We start from the raw sequence: 6320 nt of genomic DNA on the forward strand, positions 1-6320 counted from the left end.
TTTCCAAAATAAAACAAAGGTGCTGTAACTCAGGAAGAGGCAAATGGACAGGGAAAGGCGCAGTAGCCCATAAGCTGTGTTTTGGAAGGGGAGACCAAACTTTCAGTTTGCCTGGATCCCCAGGTAAGTCTGACCACCAGGCAGGGGTTGGAAACCACCGGCTGAGCAGGCACGGGCTGCAGCGAGCAGGAGGCACAGGGAGTGGGTGAAAGGGGGCAGGAGCACAACGTGAGCCCATCTGCATATCTCTTATCCAGGATTCTCATCAGTTCTGGAATTCCCCATGCATGCATGAGTCAACTTCAACTCAAGTTGAAAGAAAAGTGGCCCAGGGACCCTGCTAATTTATGTGGTACAAACTATCTTTAGACAGGATGGGCTGTTGCTATACAAAACAGCGTCTGGGCCTGCTGAGGTCCCCACAGAGAGCCAGAAACTCTCCAGCATTCTCTTCATTCTCTCTGCTCTTCCAATCACCCATTCATTGAGCATGGGTTTACTGGGGACTTTCTACGCATCCTTAGATGCATCCTTACTAGAGAGATCAGCAACACCAAGATGTTCAAAGTAAAGCAGATGTCATCTTCTTGCTCTAGCTTAAACCCTTCAATGGTCCTGCTTTAGCACAGAAAGGAAGACCTTAACCTCGCCTACCTTAGCCTGCCTGTATTGGCACCTCCCATCTCTTTGGTTGTACCTCATTCCTGCTCCTGAGTTTCTCCCCGACTGTCTGTCACTCTCAAAAATGCTCAGAGCTCTTCTTCTCTCATGGCCTCTGCACATACTATCTCCTTTGCTGGGATTCTTTTTCCTTCCACTGTATACTTGGGTAAGCTCCTAGACACTTGTCAGCTCCCTAGGCCAGTCTAGGTGTTTGTGGTTCCCTGTGCTTTTCTGTCACACCATGTGACCCCACACAGCCATGCGTGCTTATCTGGTTCTTCTTTTGGAGATTTTAGCTTTAATCTAGATTCACTTAATCTGCTTCAACAGGCTAAAGGAACCTCACGAAGGAAGACTCATACTCACCATGGTAACCCTAGTGCCTAAGATAAATAAGAAAATGAAGGATCTTCATAACTCGATCTTACTTTAGTTACACAGTGATGTGTGCTGGTGCAGGATGCAAAGGGGGGGTTGTTTTGTTACTGTCTGAAGAGCAAGTACAAGTGCAGGCCTGTATGAACACAGAGTGGCTGCTGCAGCCAAGAGGCAGCATTGACCGCAGCCTCTGGTTTTCCTGCAGAGGACTCAAAGGCCATCCTCCAAGCCCTCTGCTGAGGCCCACTTGGGACACATGCTACTCTTGAACAAGTTTTTCACATTTAATTTGTTTAAAAGATTTATTTATTTGAAAGGCAGAGTTACAGAGAAAAAAAGGCAGAGAGAGAGAGAGAGAGAGAAAGAGAAAAAGAGAATCACCAACTTAGAACTCCCTACAAGTCTCCCACATGGGAGGTTGGGGCCCAAGTACTTGGCCCATTCTCCTCTACTTTGCCAGGTGCATCAGCAGGGTGTTGATTTGGAAGAGGAGCAGGGACTTGAACCAGTGTTCATATGAGATGCCAGCACTGCAGGCAACCACTTTACCCATATTTCCACATGAGTGGCTCGTAACCTTTAATTTAACAATATTCCTGATGCCTGCATATCCTTAGGGCAGCCACCTGGGAGGCACACCTCATAGCAAGTGGAGTGTTTTTGTCAGAATAACTACATAATGCTGCAGTAACACAAGGTCTCCACATCCCGAGTTTGTGCTTGATTCTCATTGCTGCTACCTGTTCACTGAGAACCTCCATAAGCACAGCAAGCTTTGCTCAGTGTGGTCACCTCAAACTCGGACTTGATGGGACCCCAACTGTGATCCATCCTTCCACACTTCCAGAGACAACGGACAGAGCATGCCTGGGCTCTCCCAGCTTTTGCTGGTGACTCCTCTCCCTGCTGTTCACATGTTGCTGGCCAAGGACAGTCCTATGGCTACACCTGAGCAAGTCTGATACAGGCAGCAGCACTGAACAGCTGTGAGCCATAGTGCAGTGCATCACACTGGCTGAGTGAAATCATGATCAATCCTTGAGGTGCTTTGGAATTCAGTCCGAGTACTCAACCTAAATGTCCTGGTTAAGGATGGACTCAACTCTTTCCTTCTAGTGTTGCTTTGAGAGGCCCCCAAGGAAAAAATTGTATTGCTTCCCACAATAGCTCAAAAGGGGCTCTCACACCCAGCTGAGGCTAGGGTTCTGAAACATTTTACAACAGATATTATAAAGATCCAACTTTCCTTCAGTTCTCCAAAACTTTATGGCTGAATCCAAACTACTTTAGCAAAATGACTTCATCTTCCTTCTGGAGTTTCCTTTCCTATTACGGTGGGTTGTACTTTGGTTAAGTGCATAGGATCAAGCTGATAAGGGTGAAGCCCTATGAAGGATGCACAAGTTGATAGAGGAGACCCACCATGAAGGATGCCGAGTGTGGGTATGTGAGCAGAACCCTGTGCAGAACAAAGCTTGAGTTCTTGAATGTTCTTGCATTCAAGTCCTGACTCTGCTCCTTAACTTGTGTGACCTTGCCCAAGAGGTCATTCCTCAGATCACGTCTGCAAAGTGCCTCCTACTTAGCAGGTGCTCAAGAAATGTCAGGTAGCACTGTCGCTGTTATTTATTATTATTTTTAAAGATTTATTTATTTTTACTGCAAAGTCAGATACACAGAGAGGAGGAGAGACAGAAAGATTTTCTGACCAATGAATCACTCCCCAAGTGAGCACAATGGCCAGAGCTGAGCTAATCCGAAGCAAGGAACCAGGAACTTCCTCCAGGTCTCCCACGCAGGTGCAGGGTCCCAAGGCTTTGGGCCATCCTTGACTGCTTTCCCAGGCCACAAGCAGGGAGCTGGATGGGAAGAGGGGCTGCTGGGATTAGAACCAGTGCCCATATGGGATCCCGGTGTGTTCAAGGTGAGGACTTTAGCGACTAGGTCACCGCAACGGGTCTATTGCTTTTACTTTAAAGAAGCTAACAAAAATGGCAGATTCAGGAAGGAAAGAGTGACAGGTGGCATCAGATGTGCAAAATCTTGCGGCTTCTCCAGTGTTTTGTCTTACATAAGCTACACACATCTGTACCACAGAGAGCCACCAGATGGGTCACTGCCATTGCTGCACAAACCCTGCCTGGCATCCAGGTGCTGGAGGGCCTGGGTCCAGTCTGACAGCAAACTGCCGAGGCCTGCTCCTGATGTGCCTACTCAACAGTAGGATTTGCAGTCATCTTTCTGGTTTACAAAGGGCCAGGGCTTCTGATAAAACCAGATGATGAGGGGTTTGGATGTAGGATCAGTTAGGCTGAGTCAGGATTGAAAGAGCTACAGGTGCAATGTGGCTAAGGAAATTGGCTCGACATGAATAGCAACTAGGAGCAGCACATACCCAGTGAGCCAGTCCCTTTGGCTGTACACAAGAAATTGGCATTAGGCCGGTGAGACTGGCAAACCGAATCTTTCCACAGGTTCAGTTGCCCAGTTCAGTTGTTCAGTGATCACTTAAGGGTGTCATTAAGAAGAACAAGTCTTTAAATAACTGTTTTGGTGGCAGGGGAAGCTGCACTTACCCAGGTGAGTTGCCTGGGGATTTTTCATTAGGATTGTACGAACATGAAATCTTGGTTAAGGGCAGAGATGATTTGAGAATCACATAAACAGTACATTGAGGATCTTTTCAACTCATGCTAGTCCATGTTTGGCAAGAAAACATTTACCGTCAGAGTACGAAGGGGCCACAGAACAGCATTGCAGAATGGGAAAGTGCCTGCTGCATGGGATCGTTCTAGGATAAAGAATGACGTGTAGAAGGCTTCGACCAGTGTCTGGCACACAGCACACGCTCTGTGAAGCTCGTGTTTGCCCAAATATATGCGGGGGTGTGGAGGAGTTTGTGGCTTTGCTCATGACTGGACTCAGAAGCTTGCTCTTTTACTCTGCAGCACTGAATGGGGTCTACTGAGATGTGTGTGCCCACTTCTGAGCCTGCACCGCTTCATGCCAGTCTATGTTCCCTCTCACTCTGCCAGAGTGCGAGCCCTCACCGGCTCCAGCCCTCCAGAGGTGGCCACGTCTCTGGGTGCTCAGGAATGAGCCACGATTGAGTATGTGAAGACGCTGAAGGCGGTTCTGTTAAAACACGATTGGAAACTGGTTTGGCACAAAGATTATCTGTAAGTCCAATGAATTCACAGATGAGCTCAACTCTCATGTCTGGTTTTTCTACCCTTCAGCTCCAGCTCTCTCTTTCCTTTTGATGTTTTTGTGTTCAGGTAAGCTTGCTTGTGCAGTGGGTTCAAGTTCAGGTTCAGGCCCTTATCATCACCAAGAGCAAGGGAGCCCTTTGTTCTTGAGGAATGTATAACTCCCATGATTAATTTTGTTCTGACTGGATTGTGTACCAGTTCCTCGGCCAGCAGCATGAAGACCCGATGGCTTGAGTATCCAGGTTTAAATTCAGGAGTGCAATTAGTCCACCCACGATATACCAACTAAGAATAGGGTTGGGGGCCCGGCACAGTAGCTTAGTGGCTAAAGTCCTCACCTTGAACGTGCCAGAATCCCATATGGGCACTGATTCTAATTCCGGCAGCCACGCTTCCCACCCAGCTCCCTGCTTGTAGCCTGGGAAAGCAGTCAAGGACGGCCCAGAGCGTTGGGTCCCTGCACCCGCGTGGGAGACCTAGAGGAAGTTCCTGGCTCCTGGCTTTGGATCGGTGCAGCACCGGCCTTTGTGGTTACTTGGGGAGTGAATCACTGGACAGAAGATCTTTCTGTCTCTTCTCCTCTCTGTACATCTGACTTTGGTTGGAATGATTTTCTAGGAAACAATGGATGCAATAAAGGGGGAAAACAACTATGTGAAGCAGGCTACCAGCTAACGACTCCGACTGTGCCTGAGAGGTGGCAGAGAACTTGAACAAGTAATGATGCAGGCCCCGAGAACAGCACAATTTCACTTACTTCGGGGGGTGAAGAGAAGAGGTAGGAATTAAAGATGACATTTTTAACTGAGGAGACTGGCACGACGTCTTGCCTTTTCTGACACAGGGGACAGAGGAAAGGTCATGAATTGAGTTTCTGAGTTGAGTTTCTGAGATATTCCTGGAGTCTGTAGGTGGCGATACACAGCAGATGCAGGCTGCAGTGATGACTTGGGGTCAACAGCCATTGGGAATGGCTAAAGTTTATCAGCAGGTGAAAATGAGCCATGAAGAAGGTGCTCAACTTGGTGCCGGGAGTGCTCCCAGACAATGTTTACCATGTAGCCCCGCCAAAGGCCTGACAGCTAGCAACAAGCGACTCTGAGTAAGGAGTAAGGAGACTCAGGGATGCAATGAGAGCGGAGGACACCCTTCTGAGACGACCAGTCCAGATGGTTCACAATGCAGTGTCCCTAAAGAAATTCTTGTGTCTACCAAGCAGCACCTGCTCTGCTTTTGTTCTGACTTTCTGGAGGCCTTATTTCCTTGAGGACTATCTGGGATCCATCCTTGGATGCCAGCAAGACTCTCTGGCCTGCTTCGGGAAGGCCAACCAAGCAGGAGGACTGTTTTCTTTCAGAAGACACGTATGAGTGCTCTGTGGTACTAGACGCACACTTGAACTGGCTAGCTCTTGCAATAAGAACAGCACAAGAAGATTAAATGAGGAAGTGTGACATTAGATAACAGAATTAAATTTTGAAGTCAAATATGCAGCCTGGCTCTGTCATTAGCTGGGTGCCCTTCAGTAAGTTACCAGGGCTGCTGAAGTAGGCTAAGCTAGGATCTGTAATGAGGGGATAACACCTACTTTTCAGCCTCATTAAATCACAGGGAATGCCTCACCTAAATCTTCCCTTCCTTCATTACTAAAGATCAAAACTATATGTGAAAATGTTTAAAAAGCTGCAAAGCATGAAGGGTGATTTGAATGGGTTAAGCACCTGCACCACCCTGGGGATACAGTACAAGGTGAACTGGCCACGGTTCCTCTGGAACATTCCCCTGCCAGCATCATCTTCTCAGCTTCACATTTGTATTTACTTTAGAGGGAGAGAAAGACAGAGACTCTGAACCAGATGTTGACTGTATCTGCTTCATTTCCTAAATGGTCCCAACATGCCAGCAGGGTCTTTAGCTGGGGTGGCATGAGCCCGATTTCCTGGTACCACTGACCCCCAACGTGTATCTTAGCAGGAAGCTGGAGTCAAGGGGTGCAGCTGGGAATCCAACGCAGGAACTTAAGCACACAAGCATCCTAACTGCAAAACTGAACATCTGTCCTGAGAA

Source organism: Ochotona curzoniae, unplaced genomic scaffold (assembly GCF_017591425.1).
Source record: "Ochotona curzoniae isolate NIBS_2020 unplaced genomic scaffold, NIBS_Ocur_1.0 contig_1014, whole genome shotgun sequence".
Lineage (NCBI taxonomy): Eukaryota > Metazoa > Chordata > Mammalia > Lagomorpha > Ochotonidae > Ochotona > Ochotona curzoniae.